This window comes from Somniosus microcephalus, chromosome 4 (genome assembly GCF_052327205.1).
Source record: "Somniosus microcephalus isolate GS21.2 chromosome 4, FLI_Smic_1.0, whole genome shotgun sequence".
Lineage (NCBI taxonomy): Eukaryota > Metazoa > Chordata > Chondrichthyes > Squaliformes > Somniosidae > Somniosus > Somniosus microcephalus.
The window spans coordinates 128841556-128859157 of NC_140990.1; positions in this window are offsets into that span (position 1 = coordinate 128841556).

Below are 17602 nucleotides of genomic sequence, written 5' to 3' on the forward strand. Positions count from 1 at the left end.
CTAACTCTCTAACCCCTCTCATCCCAACTCTATTTTCACCTCTACTCTTCAGGCCCCCTCACCCTAACTCATCTTTCATCCCTACTCTTCAACCCCCCTTCACCCCAACTCCTCTTTCACCTCTAATCTCCAATCCCCTCACCCCAACTCCTCTTTCACCCCTACCCTCCAAACCCCTCACCCCAACTCCTCCTTCACACCTACACTCCAAAACTCTCAACCCAATTCCTCTTTCACCGCTACTCTCCAACACCCTCACCCCAACTCATCTTTCACCCCTAATCTCCAGCCCCCCTCACCCCAGCTTCTCTTTCACCCATACTCTCCAAAACCCTCACCCCAATTCCTCTTTCACCTCTAATCTCCAACCACCTCACCCCAAATCCGCTTTCACCCACTTCTTTCCAACTCCCCTCACCCCAACTCCTGTTTCACTCCTACGCTCCAAAAATCCTCACACAAGCTCCTCTTTCACCCCTACTCTCAAACCCCCCTCAGCACAACTCCTCTTTCACCCCTAAAATCCAACCCTCCTTACCCCAAATCCTCTTTCACACCTACTCTCCAAAACACTCACGCCAATTCCTCTTTCAACCCTCCTCTCCAAACCTCCTTACCCTAACATCACTTTCACCCCTGCTCTCCAATTCTCCTCACCCCACTGCTTTTACACCTACACTCCAACCCCCATCACCCCAAACACATCTTTCACCCCTACTCTCCAACCCCTCACCCCAGCACGTCTTTCACCTCTGCTCTCGAAAACCCTCACCACAGTTCCTCTTTCACCCCAACACTCCAACCCCCTCACCCCAACTACTCTTTCACTCCTACTCTCCAAACCCCCTCACCCCAACTCCACTTTCACCCCTGCTCTCCAACTCTCCTCACCCCAACTGCATTCACACATGCACTCCAACCCCCCTCGCCTCAAATCCTCTTTCACCCCTACACTCCAAACCCTCACACCACAATCACCTCTTTCAACCCTACTCTCCATCCCCCCTCACCTGAAATTCTTTTTCACCCCTACTCTCCAACGCCCTTCACCCCAATTCATCTTTCACCCCTACTCTCCAAACCCCCTAACGCCAACTCATTTTGCACACCCACTCTCCAACTACCCCTCCCCTCAACACCTCTTTCATCCCTTATCTCCAACCCCATCACCCCAACTCCTCTTACACCCCGAATCTCCAACCCCCTCACCCCAACTGCTCTCTCACCCCTACTCTCCAAACCCGTCATCACAACTCCTCTTTCATCCCTACTCTCCAATCCCCCTCACCTCAAATCCTTATTCAGCCCTACTCTCAAACCCCCCTCAGCACAACTCCTCTTTCACTCCCACGTTCCAAACCCCCTCAGCGAAACTCCTCTTTCACCCCTAAAATCCAACCCTCCTGACACCAACTTCACTTTCACCCCTGCTCTCCAACTCTCCTCACCCCACTGTTTATGCACCTACACTCCAACCCCCCTCACCCCAAACACCTCTTTCACCCCTACACTCCAACCCCCTCACCCCTACTCTCCAACCCCCTCACCCCAACTCCTCTTTCACCCCTACACTCCAACCCCCTCACCCTGCTCTCCAAACCCCTCACCCCAACTCCTCTTTCACCCCTACTCTCCAACCCCCTCAACCCAAATACTCTTTCACCCCATCTCTCCAAAACGCTCACCCCATCTCCACTTTTACCCCTACTCTACAACGCCCCTCACCCCAAATTATCATTCACCCATACACTTCAAACACCCTCACCCCAACACATCATTCACCCCTACTCTCCAAGACCCCTCACCCCAAATGATCATTCACCCCTACACTTCAAACCCCCTCAGACCAACTCCTCTTGCAACCCTACTCTCAACCTCATCTCACCCCAACTCCTCTTTCACCCCTACACTCCAACCCCTCTCATACCAACTCCTCTTTCACCCCTACTCTCCAACCCCCTTGTCCCAAAACCACTTTCACCCCTACTCTCCAAACCCCCTTACCCCAGCTCCTCTTTCACCCCAACTCTCCAACCACATCATCCCAACTCCTCTTTCACCCCTACTCTCCATCGCCCCTCACCCCAACACCTCTTGCACCCCGACCATCCAACCCATCACTCCAACTCCTCTTTCACTCCTACTCTCCAGCCCCCCTCACCCAAACTCCTCTTTCACCCCTACTCTCCATACCCCGTCACCCCAACTCGACTTTCACAGCTACTCTCCAAACCCCACACCTCAGCTTCACTTTCACCCGTACTCTCCAACCCGCTGCATCCTAACTCCTCTTTAACCCCTACTATCTAACCACCTCACCCAGCTCCTCTTTGACCCCACTCTCCAATCCCCTGCACTCCAACTCCTCTTTCACCCCTACTCTCCAACCACCCTCACCCCAACTCCTCTTTCACACCTACTCTCCAACCCCCCGCACCACAACTCCTCTTTCACACCTACTCTCCAATCCCCCTCACCACAACTGCACTTTCACACCTAATCTCCAACCCAGTTAACCCAATTCACTTCCATCCCTGCTTTCCAAACCCCCTCACACCAACTCCTCTTTCACCTCTACTCTCCAACCCCATTACCGCAACACCTCTTTCACCCCAACTCTACAACTACCCTCACACCACCTCCTCCTTCACCCCTACTCTCCAACCCTCTCACCCCAACTGCTCTTTAAGCACTACTCTCCAACCCCCTTCACACCAACTCCTCTTTCACCCCTACTCTCCAAACCACTCACCCCGACTCCTCTTTCAACACTACATCCAACACCCCTCACACCAACTCCTCTTTCATCCCTACTCTCCAAGCCCCTCAACCCAACTCCGCTTGCACCCCTGCTCCCCAACTCCCTCAACTCAACTCCTCTTTCACCCCTTCACTCCTACCCCCTCACCCCTACTCTCCAAACCCCTCACCACAGTTCCTCTTTCATCCCAACACTCCAACCCCCTCACCCAAACTACTCTTTCGCTGCTACTCTCCAAACTCCCTCTCCCCAACTCCTGTTTCATCTCTGCAATCCAACGCCCCTCACTCCAACTCCTCTTTCGCCCTTACTCCCCAAAGCCCTCACCCCAATTCCTCTTTCACCCCTGCTCTCCAACGCCCCCTTACCTCAACTTCACTTTCACCCCTGCTCTCCAACTCTCCTCACCCCAACTGCATTCACACCTGCACTCCAACCCCCCTCGCCCCAAATCCTCTTTCACCCCTACACTCCAACCCCTCTCACACCAAACACCTCTTTCAACCCTACTCTCCATCCCCCCTCACCGAAATCCTCTTTTATCCCTACTCTCCAACGCCCTTCACCCCAATTCATCTTTCACCCCTACTCTCCAAACCCCCAAACGCCATCTCAATTTTCACCGCACTCTCCAACCCCCTCACCTCAACACCTCTTCTCCCCTACTCTCCAGCTACCTCACACCAATTCCTTTGAACCCCAAATATCCAAACCGCCTCACCCCAACTCTTCTTTCACCCCTACTCTCCAACCCCTGCACTCCAACTCCTCTTTCACCCCTACTCTCCAACCACCCTCGCCCCAACTCCTCTTTCACACCTACTCTCCAAACCCCCTCACCCCAACTCCACTTTACCAACTATTCTCCAACCCCCTCACCCCAACTCCTCATTCACCCCTACTCTCCACACCCCCTCGCCCCAACTCCTTTTTCACCCCTACTCTCCAAGCCCCCCTCACCCCAACTCCTCTTCCACCCCAACTCTCCAACCACCTCACCCCAATCCTCTTTCTCCCCTACTCTACAATCCCCCTCACCCCAACTCCTCATTCACCCCTACTCTACAACCCCCCTCACCCCAGCTCCTCTTTCACCCCTTCTCTCCAAAGCCCCTCACCCAACTCCTCTTTCACCTCTACCCTCCAACCCCCTCACTCCAACTCCTCTTTCACCCCTACTCTCCAACCCACCTCACCCGAACTCCTGTTTCACTCCTTCTCTCCAACCCCCGTCACCCCAACTCTTCTTTCACCCCTACTTTCCAACATGCTCACGCCAACTCCTCTTTCACCCCTACTCGCCAACCCCCCTCACCCCAACTGATTTTCAAACCATCTCACACTAACTCCTCTTTCACCCCTACTCTCGAATGCCCCACGCCAGAACTCCACTTTCACCCACTACTGTCAAATCCCCTCACCCCAACTCCTCTTTCACCCCTACTCTCCATCACCCCTCTCCCAAACTCCTCTTTAACCCCTACTCTCGAAGCCCCCTGTCCCCAATCCTCGTTCACCCCTACTCTCCAATCCCCTCACCCCAAATCCTCTTTCACCCCTACTCTCCAAACCCCCTAAACCCCACTCCTCTTTCACCACTACTCTCCGAACCACTCCTCACCCCAGCTCCTCTTTCAACCCTTCTCTCAACCACCCCTCACACCAAATCCTCTTTCACCCCTGCTCTCCAGCCCCTCTCAGCCAACTCATTTTTCACCCCTACTTAACAACCCCCCTCTTCCCAAATCCTCTTTCAGCCCTGCTCTCCAAACCCCGTCACCCCAGCTCCTCTTTCACCCGTATGCTCCAACCCCTGTCACCCCAGCTCCTCTTTCACCCCTACTCTCCTCCCACCTCACATCAACTCGCCTTTCAACCCTTCTCTCCAAAGCCCCTCACCCAAATCCTCTTTCACCCCTTCCATCAAACCCACCTCATTCCAACTCCTCTTTCACGCCTACTCTCCAACCTTCCTCACCGCAACTCCTCTTTCACCCTTACTCCCCAAGCGCAGTCACCCCAATTCTTCTTTCACCCCTAATTTCCAACACCCTGACGCCAACTCCTCTTTCACCACTACTCTACAACCCCCTTCACCCCAACTGATCTTTGAAACCACATCACACTAACTTCTCTTTCACCCTACTCTCGATCTCCCCTCATCAGATCTCAATTTTCACACCCTACTCTCCAACCCCCTCACCCCAACTCCTCCTTCACCCCTACTCTCGATTCCCCCTCTCCCAAACTCCTCTTTCACCCCTACTCTCGAAGCCAACTGTCCCCAACTCCTCGTTCACCCCTACTCTCCAATCACCTCACCCCAATCCTCATTCACCCCTACTCTCACACCCCCTCACCGCATCTCCTCTTTCATCACTGCTCTCCAACTCCCTCACCCCAATTCCACTTGCACCCTTACATTCCAACACCCCTCACATCAACTCCTATTTCACTCCTGCTCTCCAAACCATTCACACTAACTACCTTTCACCCCTACTCTCCAACCCCCCTCAGCCCAACTCCTCTTTTACCACTACTCTCCAACCCCATCACCCCATCTCCTCTGTCACCCCGAATCTCCAACCCCCTCACACCAACTGCTCTTTACCACTACTCTCCAACTCCCCTCACCCCAGCTCCTCTTTCACCCCTACTCTCCAAGCCCCTGCACTCCAACTCCACTTTCACCCTTACTCTCCAAACACCCTCACACCAACTCCTCTTTCAAACCTACTCTCCAACCCCCCTCACCGCAACTCCACTTTCACAACTACACTCCGACCCAGTTACCCCAGCTCCTCTTTCACCCCTACTCTCCAACCATTCACCCCAACTCCTCTTCCACCCATACACTCCAACCCCCGTTACACCAACTCCTCTTTCACCCCTGCTCTCCAACACTGCCCACCCAACTCCGTTTTCACCCCTTCTCTCCTACCCCCCTCACCCCAACTCCTCTTTTACCCCTACACTCCAACCCCACTCACTCCAACTCTGCTTTCACCCCTTCTCTGCTACCGCACTCACACCCACTCTTCTTTCACCCCTGCTCACCAAGCACCTCACTCTAACTCCTCTTTCACCCCTACTCACCTACCCCACTCACCCAAACTCCTCTTTCACCCCCACTCTCGAACGCTCCTCACCCCAACTCCTCGTTCACACCTACTCTCCAACCCAACTCACCCAAACTCCTCTTTCACCCCCACTCTCGAACGCTCCTCACCCCAACTCCTCGTTCACACCTACTCTCCAACCCAACTCACCCAAACTCCTTTCAGCCTAATCTCGATCTCCCCTTACCCCAACTTCTCATTCACCGCTACTCTCCAATCCCCTCACCCCAACTCCTCTTCCACCCCAACTCTCCAACCACCTCACCCCAACTCCTCTTTCACCCCTACTCTACAACCCCCTCACCCCAACTCCTCATTCACCCCTACTCTCCAACCCCCCTCGCCCCAACTCCTTTTTCACCCCTACTCTCCATGCCCCCCTCACCCCAACTCCTCTTCCACCCCAACTCTCCAACCACCTCACCCCAACTCCTCTTTCACCCCTACTCTACAACCCCCCTCACCCCAACTCCTCATTCACCCCTACTCTCCACACCCCCTCGCCCCAACTCCTTTTTCACCCCTACTCTCCAAGCCCCCCTCACCCCAACACCTCTTCCACCCCAACTCTCCAACCACCTCACCCCAAACCTCTTTCACCCCTACTCTACAACCCCCCTCACCCCAACTCCTCATTCACCCCTACTCTACAACCCCCCTCACCCCAGCTCCTCTTTCACCCCTTCTCTCCAAAGCCCCTCACCCAACTCCTCTTTCACCTCTACCCTCCAACCCCCCTCACTCCAACTCCTCTTTCACCCCTACTCTCCAGCCCACCTCACCCGAACTCCTGTTTCACTCCTACTCTCCAACCCCCGTCACCCCAACTCTTCTTTCACCCCTACTTTCCAACACGCTCACGCCAACTCCTCTTTCACCCCTACTCTCCAATCCCCTCACCCCAACTCCTCTTCCACCCCAACTCTCTAACCACCTCACCCCAACTCCTCTTTCACACCTACTCGACAACCCCCCTCACCCCAACTCCTCCTTCACCCCTACTCTCCAACCCCCCTCGCCCCAATTCCTTTTTCACCCCTACTCTCCAAGCCCCCATCACCCGAACTCCTCTTTCACCCCTTTTCTCCAAACCGCCTAACCCCAGCTCCTCTTTCAACACTACTCTCCAAAACCCTCACCCCAATTCCTCTTTCACCCCTATACTCCAACCACCTTCACCCCAGCTACTCTTTCACGCCTTCTCTCTAAACCCCCTCACCCTAACTCCACTTTCACACCTACAATCCAAACCCTCTCGCCCCAAATCCTCTTTCACCCCTACTCTCCCAAACCCTCACCCCATCTCCTCTTTCACCCCTATGCTCCACCCACTACGCCCCCGAGCTCCTCTTTCACCCCTTCTCTCAACCACCCCTCACCACAACTCCGTTTTCACCCCTGCTCTCCATCCCCTCTCAGACCAACTCATCTTTCACCCCTGCTTAACAACCCCCCTCGTTCCAAATCCTCTTTCATCCCGACTCTCCAAAAACCCTCACCCCAGCTCCTCGTTCACCCCTACTCTCCAATCCCCTCACCCCAAATACTCTATCATCCCTACTCTCACACCCCCTCACCCCAACTCCTCTTTCATCACTGCTCTCCAACCCCCTCACCCCAACTCCTCTTTCACCCCTGCTCTCCAACCCCCTCACCCCAACTCCTCTTTCACCCCGAATCTCCAAACCCCTCACCCTAGCTGCTCTTTCACCCCTACACTCCAAACCCCCTCACCCCAACTCCTCTTTCATCCCTACTCTCCAACCCCCCTCCACCCCAACTCCTCTTTAACCACTACTCTCCAACTCTCCTCACCCCAGCTCCTATTTCACCCCTACGTTCCAAGCCCCTCACTCCAACTCCTCTTTTACCCTTACTCTCCAAACCCCATCACCCCAACTCCTCTTTCACACCTACTCTCCAACCCCTCACCCCAACTCCACATTCACAACTACTCTCCAACCCAGTTACCCCAACTCCTCTTTCTCCCCTACGCTACAACCCCATTCACCCCAACTCTGCTTTCACCCCTTCTCTACTACCACACTCAACCCAACTCTCCTTTCATCCCTGCTCTCCAACACTCCTCAACCCAACTCCTCTTTCACCCCTACTCTCCAACATCCCTCATCCCAACACCTCTTTTACACCTACTCTCTAAACCTCTCACCCAACTCATCTTTCACTCCTACTCTCCGACACCATCACCCCAACTCCTCTTTCTCCCCTACACACCGACCCCCTCAAACCAACTCCTCATTTCACGCCCACTCTCCAACCCAACTCACCCCAACTATTCTTTCACCCCTACTCTCCGAACCACTTCCCCCCAAACTCTTCTTTCGAGCCTACTCTCCAACCACCCTCACCACAACTCCTCTTTCTCCCCTACTTTCCAACCCCTCTCACCCAACTCCAATTTCACCCCTACGGTCCAACCCCTCTCACCGCAGCTTCTCTTTCACCCCTACTCTCCAAACCCCTCACCCAACTCTTCTTTCACCCCTACTCTCCATCCCCCTCACCACAACTCATCTTACATCACTACCCACCAACCCCCCTCACCCCAACTCCTCCTTCACCCCTACACTCCAACCACCCTTACCCGAACTCCTCTTTCACCTCTACTCTCCAAACTCTCACCCCAACTCCTCTTTCACCCCTAATCTCCAACCCCCCTCACCCAGCTGCTCTTTCACCTCTACTCTCCAGCCCACTTATCCCAACACCTCTTTCACCACTACTCTCCAAAACTCTCAACCAAATTCCTCTTTCAGCCCTACTCACCAACACGCTCACCTCAACTCCTCTTTCACCCCTAATCTCCAACCCCCACTCACCCCAACTCCTCTTTCACCATAACTCTCTATCCCCCCTCATCCCAACTCTAATTTCACCTCTACTCTTCAGGCCACCTCACCCCAACTCCTCTTTCATACCTACTCTTCAACACACCTCACCCCAACTCCTCTTTCACCCCTATACTCCAAAACTCTCAACCCAATTCGTCTTTCACCCCTACTATCCAACCACTCACCCCAACTCCTCTTTCACCCATACGCTCCAACCCCCGTTACACCGACACATCTTTCTCCCCTGCACTCCAACACTGCCCACCCCAACTCCTCTTTCACCCCTTCTCTCCTACCCTCCTCACCCCAACTCCTCTTTTACACCTGCTCTCCAACCCCACTCACCTCAACTCAGCTTTCACCCCTTCTCTATTACCGCATTCACCCCATCTCTTCTTTCACCCCTGCTCTCCAACAATCCTCACCACAACTCCTCTTTTACCCGTACTCTCTAAACGCCTCACCCCAACTCATCTTTCACCGCTACTCTCCAACCCCCGCAACCCATATCCTCTTTTCACGCCTACTCTCCAACCCCCCTCACCCAACTCCACTTTCATCCCTACGCTCCAACCCCTCTCACCGCAGCTTCTCTTTCGCCCCTACTCTCCAAACACCTCACCCAACTCTTCATTCACCCCTACTCTCCATTACCCTCGCCACAACTCCTCTTGCATCACTACCCACCAACCCCCCTCACCCCAACTCCTCCTTCACCCCAACACTCCAACCCCTCACCCCAACTCATCTTTCACCCCAAATCTCCAACTCCCCTCACCCCAACTCCTCTTTCACCACTACTCTTCAAACCTCTCAACCAAATTCCTCTTTCAGCCCTACTCACCAACACCCTCGCCCCAACTCCTCTTTCACCCCTAATCTCCATCACCCCCTCACCCCAACTCCTCTTTCACCCTAACTCTCTAACCCCTCTCATCCCAAATCTAATTTCACCTCTACTCTTCAGGCACCCTCACCCCAACTCATCTTTCATCCCTACTCTTCAACCCCCCTCACCCCAACTCCTCTTTCACCTCTAATCTCCAATCCCCTCACCTCAGCTCCTCTTTTACCCCTACTCTCCTAAACCCTCACCCCATTCATCTTTCACCACTACACTCCAACCCCTCTCGCCCCAACTCCTCTTTCAGACCTACTCTCCAACGCCTAACGCCAACACCTTTTTCCCCCCTACTCTGCAACCCCCTCATCCCAACTCCTCCTTCACCCCTACTCTCCAAACCCCCTCACCCCAACTCCTCTTTCACCCCTACTCTCCAACCCCCTCATCCCATCTCCTCTTTCATACCCTACTCTCCAACCCCCATCATCCCAACTCCTCTTTCACCGCTGCTCCCCAACACCCCTCATCTCAACTCCCTTTTTACCCCTACTATCCAACCCCCACACTCTAACTTCTCTTTCACCACTACTCTCCAATCCACTAACCCCAGCTCGTCCTTCACCTCTACTCTCCAACCCCTCACCTGAACTCCTCTATCAGCCCAACTCTCCAAACCCCTCACCCAAACTCTTCTTTCATCCCTAGTATGCAAAGCCCCCTCACCCCAACTTCTCTTTCACCCCTACTCTCCGAACACACTCACTCCAACTACTCCTTCACCCCTACTCTCCAAACACCTCACCCAACTCTTCTTTCACCCCTACTCTCCATTTCCCTCGCCACCACTCCTCTTACATCACTACCCACCAAACCCCCTCACCCCAACTCCTCCTTCACACCAACACTCCAACCCCTCACCCCAACTCATCTTTCACCCCTAATCTCCAACTCCCCTCACCCCAACTCCTCTTTCACCACTACTCTTCAAAACTCTCAACCAAATTCCTCTTTCAGCCGTACTCACCAACACCCTCACCCCATCTCCTCTTTCACCCCTAATCTCCAACACCCCCTCACCCCAACTCCTCTTTCACCCTAACTCTCTAACCCCTCTCATCCCAACTCTATTTTCACCTCTACTCTTCAGGCCCCCTCACCCTAACTCATCTTTCATCCCTACTCTTCAACCCCCCTTCACCCCAACTCCTCTTTCACCTCTAATCTCCAATCCCCTCACCCCAACTCCTCTTTCACCCCTACCCTCCAAACCCCTCACCCCAACTCCTCCTTCACACCTACACTCCAAAACTCTCAACCCAATTCCTCTTTCACCGCTACTCTCCAACACCCTCACCCCAACTCATCTTTCACCCCTAATCTCCAGCCCCCCTCACCCCAGCTTCTCTTTCACCCATACTCTCCAAAACCCTCACCCCAATTCCTCTTTCACCTCTAATCTCCAACCACCTCACCCCAAATCCGCTTTCACCCACTTCTTTCCAACTCCCCTCACCCCAACTCCTGTTTCACTCCTACGCTCCAAAAATCCTCACACAAGCTCCTCTTTCACCCCTACTCTCAAACCCCCCTCAGCACAACTCCTCTTTCACCCCTAAAATCCAACCCTCCTTACCCCAAATCCTCTTTCACACCTACTCTCCAAAACACTCACGCCAATTCCTCTTTCAACCCTCCTCTCCAAACCTCCTTACCCTAACATCACTTTCACCCCTGCTCTCCAATTCTCCTCACCCCACTGCTTTTACACCTACACTCCAACCCCCATCACCCCAAACACATCTTTCACCCCTACTCTCCAACCCCTCACCCCAGCACGTCTTTCACCTCTGCTCTCGAAAACCCTCACCACAGTTCCTCTTTCACCCCAACACTCCAACCCCCTCACCCCAACTACTCTTTCACTCCTACTCTCCAAACCCCCTCACCCCAACTCCACTTTCACCCCTGCTCTCCAACTCTCCTCACCCCAACTGCATTCACACATGCACTCCAACCCCCCTCGCCTCAAATCCTCTTTCACCCCTACACTCCAAACCCTCACACCACAATCACCTCTTTCAACCCTACTCTCCATCCCCCCTCACCTGAAATTCTTTTTCACCCCTACTCTCCAACGCCCTTCACCCCAATTCATCTTTCACCCCTACTCTCCAAACCCCCTAACGCCAACTCATTTTGCACACCCACTCTCCAACTACCCCTCCCCTCAACACCTCTTTCATCCCTTATCTCCAACCCCATCACCCCAACTCCTCTTACACCCCGAATCTCCAACCCCCTCACCCCAACTGCTCTCTCACCCCTACTCTCCAAACCCGTCATCACAACTCCTCTTTCATCCCTACTCTCCAATCCCCCTCACCTCAAATCCTTATTCAGCCCTACTCTCAAACCCCCCTCAGCACAACTCCTCTTTCACTCCCACGTTCCAAACCCCCTCAGCGAAACTCCTCTTTCACCCCTAAAATCCAACCCTCCTGACACCAACTTCACTTTCACCCCTGCTCTCCAACTCTCCTCACCCCACTGTTTATGCACCTACACTCCAACCCCCCTCACCCCAAACACCTCTTTCACCCCTACACTCCAACCCCCTCACCCCTACTCTCCAACCCCCTCACCCCAACTCCTCTTTCACCCCTACACTCCAACCCCCTCACCCTGCTCTCCAAACCCCTCACCCCAACTCCTCTTTCACCCCTACTCTCCAACCCCCTCAACCCAAATACTCTTTCACCCCATCTCTCCAAAACGCTCACCCCATCTCCACTTTTACCCCTACTCTACAACGCCCCTCACCCCAAATTATCATTCACCCATACACTTCAAACACCCTCACCCCAACACATCATTCACCCCTACTCTCCAAGACCCCTCACCCCAAATGATCATTCACCCCTACACTTCAAACCCCCTCAGACCAACTCCTCTTGCAACCCTACTCTCAACCTCATCTCACCCCAACTCCTCTTTCACCCCTACACTCCAACCCCTCTCATACCAACTCCTCTTTCACCCCTACTCACCAACCCCCTTGTCCCAAAACCACTTTCACCCCTACTCTCCAAACCCCCTTACCCCAGCTCCTCTTTCACCCCAACTCTCCAACCACATCATCCCAACTCCTCTTTCACCCCTACTCTCCATCGCCCCTCACTCCAACACCTCTTGCACCCCGACCATCCAACCCATCACTCCAACTCCTCTTTCACTCCTACTCTCCAGCCCCCCTCACCCAAACTCCTCTTTCACCCCTACTCTCCATACCCCGTCACCCCAACTCGACTTTCACAGCTACTCTCCAAACCCCACACCTCAGCTTCACTTTCACCCGTACTCTCCAACCCGCTGCATCCTAACTCCTCTTTAACCCCTACTATCTAACCACCTCACCCAGCTCCTCTTTGACCCCACTCTCCAATCCCCTGCACTCCAACTCCTCTTTCACCCCTACTCTCCAACCACCCTCACCCAAACTCCTCTTTCACACCTACTCTCCAACCCCCCGCACCACAACTCCTCTTTCACACCTACTCTCCAATCCCCCTCACCACAACTGCACTTTCACACCTAATCTCCAACCCAGTTAACCCAATTCACTTCCATCCCTGCTTTCCAAACCCCCTCACACCAACTCCTCTTTCACCTCTACTCTCCAACCCCATTACCGCAACACCTCTTTCACCCCAACTCTACAACTACCCTCACACCACCTCCTCCTTCACCCCTACTCTCCAACCCTCTCACCCCAACTGCTCTTTAAGCACTACTCTCCAACCCCCTTCACACCAACTCCTCTTTCACCCCTACTCTCCAAACCACTCACCCCGACTCCTCTTTCAACACTACATCCAACACCCCTCACACCAACTCCTCTTTCATCCCTACTCTCCAAGCCCCTCAACCCAACTCCGCTTGCACCCCTGCTCCCCAACTCCCTCAACTCAACTCCTCTTTCACCCCTTCACTCCTACCCCCTCACCCCTACTCTCCAAACCCCTCACCACAGTTCCTCTTTCATCCCAACACTCCAACCCCCTCACCCAAACTACTCTTTCGCTGCTACTCTCCAAACTCCCTCTCCCCAACTCCTGTTTCATCTCTGCAATCCAACGCCCCTCACTCCAACTCCTCTTTCGCCCTTACTCCCCAAAGCCCTCACCCCAATTCCTCTTTCACCCCTGCTCTCCAACGCCCCCTTACCTCAACTTCACTTTCACCCCTGCTCTCCAACTCTCCTCACCCCAACTGCATTCACACCTGCACTCCAACCCCCCTCGCCCCAAATCCTCTTTCACCCCTACACTCCAACCCCTCTCACACCAAACACCTCTTTCAACCCTACTCTCCATCCCCCCTCACCGAAATCCTCTTTTATCCCTACTCTCCAACGCCCTTCACCCCAATTCATCTTTCACCCCTACTCTCCAAACCCCCAAACGCCATCTCAATTTTCACCGCACTCTCCAACCCCCTCACCTCAACACCTCTTCTCCCCTACTCTCCAGCTACCTCACACCAATTCCTCTGAACCCCAAATATCCAAACCGCCTCACCCCAACTCTTCTTTCACCCCTACTCTCCAACCCCTGCACTCCAACTCCTCTTTCACCCCTACTCTCCAACCACCCTCGCCCCAACTCCTCTTTCACACCTACTCTCCAAACCCCCTCACCCCAACTCCACTTTACCAACTATTCTCCAACCCAGTTACCCCAACTCCACTTTCATCCCTGCTCAACAAACCCTCTCACATCAACTCATCTTTCACCCCTACTCTCCAACCCCCCTTGCCCCAACTCCTCTTTCACCACTGCTCTCCAACACTCCCCACCCCAACTCCTCTTTCACCCCTTCTCTCCTACCCCCCTCACACCAACTCCTCTTTCACCCCAACTCTCCAACCACCCTCACCCCAGCTCCTCATTTACCCCTACTCTCCAACCAGCTCACCCCAACTACTCTTTCACCCCTACCCTCCAAAAAACTTCCCTACAAACTCTACTTTCACCCCTACTCTCCAACCCCCCTCATCCCAACTCCTCTTTCACCCCTACTCTCCAAACCCCATCACACAACTCCACTTTCACACCTAGGCTCCAACCCCTCTCACCGCAGCTTCTCTTTCACCCCTAATCGCCAACCCCCGCAGCCAACTCATCTTTCACACCTACTCTCCAACCCCCCATCCCAACTCCACTTTCACCCCTACTCACCAACCCCCCTCACCTCAACTCCTCTTTCCCCTCTACTCTCCAGGCCCCTTCACCCCATCTCCATTTCACCCCTAACCTTCAACCCCCTCACCCTAACTCCTCTTTCAGCCTTAATCTCCAACCCCCCCTCACCAAAACACCTCTTTCCACCTTACACTCTAACCCCCCTCACCCCAACGCTACTTTCACCTCTACTGTTCAGGCCACCTCACCCCAACTCCTCTTTCACACCTAATATCCAATCCCCTCACCCATCTCCTCTTTCACCCCTACTCTCCAACACCCTCACCCCAACTCCTCTTTCACCCCTGCTCTCCAAATCCCTCACCTCAGCTCCTCTTTTACCCCCACTCTCTAAAACCTTCACCCCAATTACTCTATCACCCCTACACTCAAACCCCCCTCGTCCCAACACCTGTTTCACCCTTACTTCACAACACACCTCACCCCAACTCCTCTTTCACCACTAAAGTACAGCCCCTTCTCCCCAACTCCTCTTTCAACTCTACTCTCCAACACCCCTCACCCCAACTCCTCTTTCACAGCTATTCTCCAAACCCCTCACCTCAACTCCACTTTCACCCCTACTCTCCAACACCCACACAGCAACTCCTCTTTCACCCCTGCTCTCCAAACCCCTCACCTCAGCTCCTCTTTTACCACTACTCTCTAAAACCTTCACCCCAATTACTCTATCACCCCTACACTCAAACCCCCTTCGTCCCAACTCCTGTTTCAACCTTACTTCCCAACCCACCTCACCCCAACTCCTCGTTCACCATTAATCTACAACCCCTTCTCCCCAACTCCTCTTTCAACTCTACTCTCCAACCCCCCTCACCCCAACTCCTCTTTCACACCTACTCTCCAATCCCCTCACCCCAACTCCTCTTTTAACACTACTCTCCAACGCCTCACCCCAACTCCTCTTTCAGCCCTACTCTCCAACCACCTCATCCCAACTCCTCTTTCACCCCTACTCTCCAACCCCCCTCATCCCAACTCCTCTTTCTCCCCTACTCTCCAGGCTCACACACCCCAAATCCTCTTTCACCCCTACTCTTCAACTCGCCTCTCCCCTACTCCTCTTTCACTCGTACTCTTCAACCCCCTCACCCTAACTCCTCCTTCACCCCGAATCTCGAACCCCCACACCCCAAATCCACTTTCACCCCTACTCTCCAAACCCACTCACGCCAAATCCTCTTTCACCCCCACTTTCCATCCCACCTCTCCCGAACTGCTCTGTCTCCCCTACTCTCAAAGCCCCCTGTCTCCAACTCCTCGTTCACCCCTACTCTCCAATCCCCTCACCCAAAACCTCTTTCACCCCTAATCTCCAATCCCCTCACCCCACTCCTCTTTCACCCCTACAGTCCAACCCCCACACCCCAAATCCTCTTTCACCCCTACTCTTCAACCCCCCTCTCCCTAACTCCTCTTTCACCCCTACTCCACAACACCCCTCACCTCAACTCTTTTTTCACCCCTATTATCCAACCCCCACACTCCAACTCATCTTTCACCCCTACTCTCCAATGCCCACACCGCAACTCCCCTTTCACCCCTACTCTCCAACCCCTCACCTCAACTCATCCATCAGCCCTATTCTCCAACCACCTTCTTTCATGCTACTCTCCAAACACCCTCAATCCAACTCCTCTCTCACCCCTACTTTCCAAAGCCCTCACCCTAACTCTTCTTTCATCCCTACTCTGCAAAGCCTCCTCACCCCAAATTCTCTTTCATCCCGACTCTCCAAAGCCCCTCACTCCAACTCCTCTTTCACCTCTACTCTCCAACCCCACTCACGACAAATCCTCTTTCACCCCGACTCTCCATCCCCCCTCTCCCGAACTCCTCTGTCTCCCCTACTCTCAAAGCCCCCTGTCCCCAACTCCTCGTTCACCCCGACTCTCCAATCCCCCCACCCAAATTCTCTTTCACCCCTAATCTCCAATCCCCTCACCCACTCCTCTTTCACCCCTACACTCCAACTCCCTCACCCCAACTCCTCTTTCACCTCTACTCTTCAGGCACCCTCACCCCAACTCATTTTTCACCCCTAATCTCCTATCCCCTCACCCCAACTCCTCTTTCATCCCTACTCTTGAACCATCCTCACGCCAACTCCTCTTTCACCCCTAATCTCCATAACTCTCAACCCAATTCCAATTACACCCCTACATTCCAACACCCACACCCCAACTCCTCTTTCACCCCTACTCTCCAAAACCCCTAACCTCAGCTCCCCTTTTACCCCTACTCTCCAAAACCCTCACCCCAATTCCTCTTTCACACCTAAACTCCAAACCCCCTCAGCCCAACTCCTCTTTTACCCCTACTCTCCAAACCCCCTCACCCCAACTCCTTTCACGCCTACTCTCCAACCTCCCTCACCCCAACTCCTCATTCACCCTGACTCTCGAACACCCTCACCCCAACTGCTCTTTCACCACTACTCTCCAAACCCCCTCACCCGATCTCCTCTTTCACACCTACTCTCAAATCCCCCTCAACCCAACTCCTCTTTCACCCCTGCTCTCCAACCCCGTTACCCCATCTCCTATTTGAAAACTAACCTCCAACCCCGTTACACCAACTCCTGTTTGAACCCTACTCTCCAACCACATCACCCAACTTCTCTATGAACCCCTTCTCTCCAAATCCACTACCCTTAGCTGCTCTTTTCCCACTACTCTCCAACCACTGACCCCAACTCGTCTTTCACCCATACTCTCCAAACCCCTTCACCCCAACTCCTCCTTCACCCCGAATCTCGAACCCCC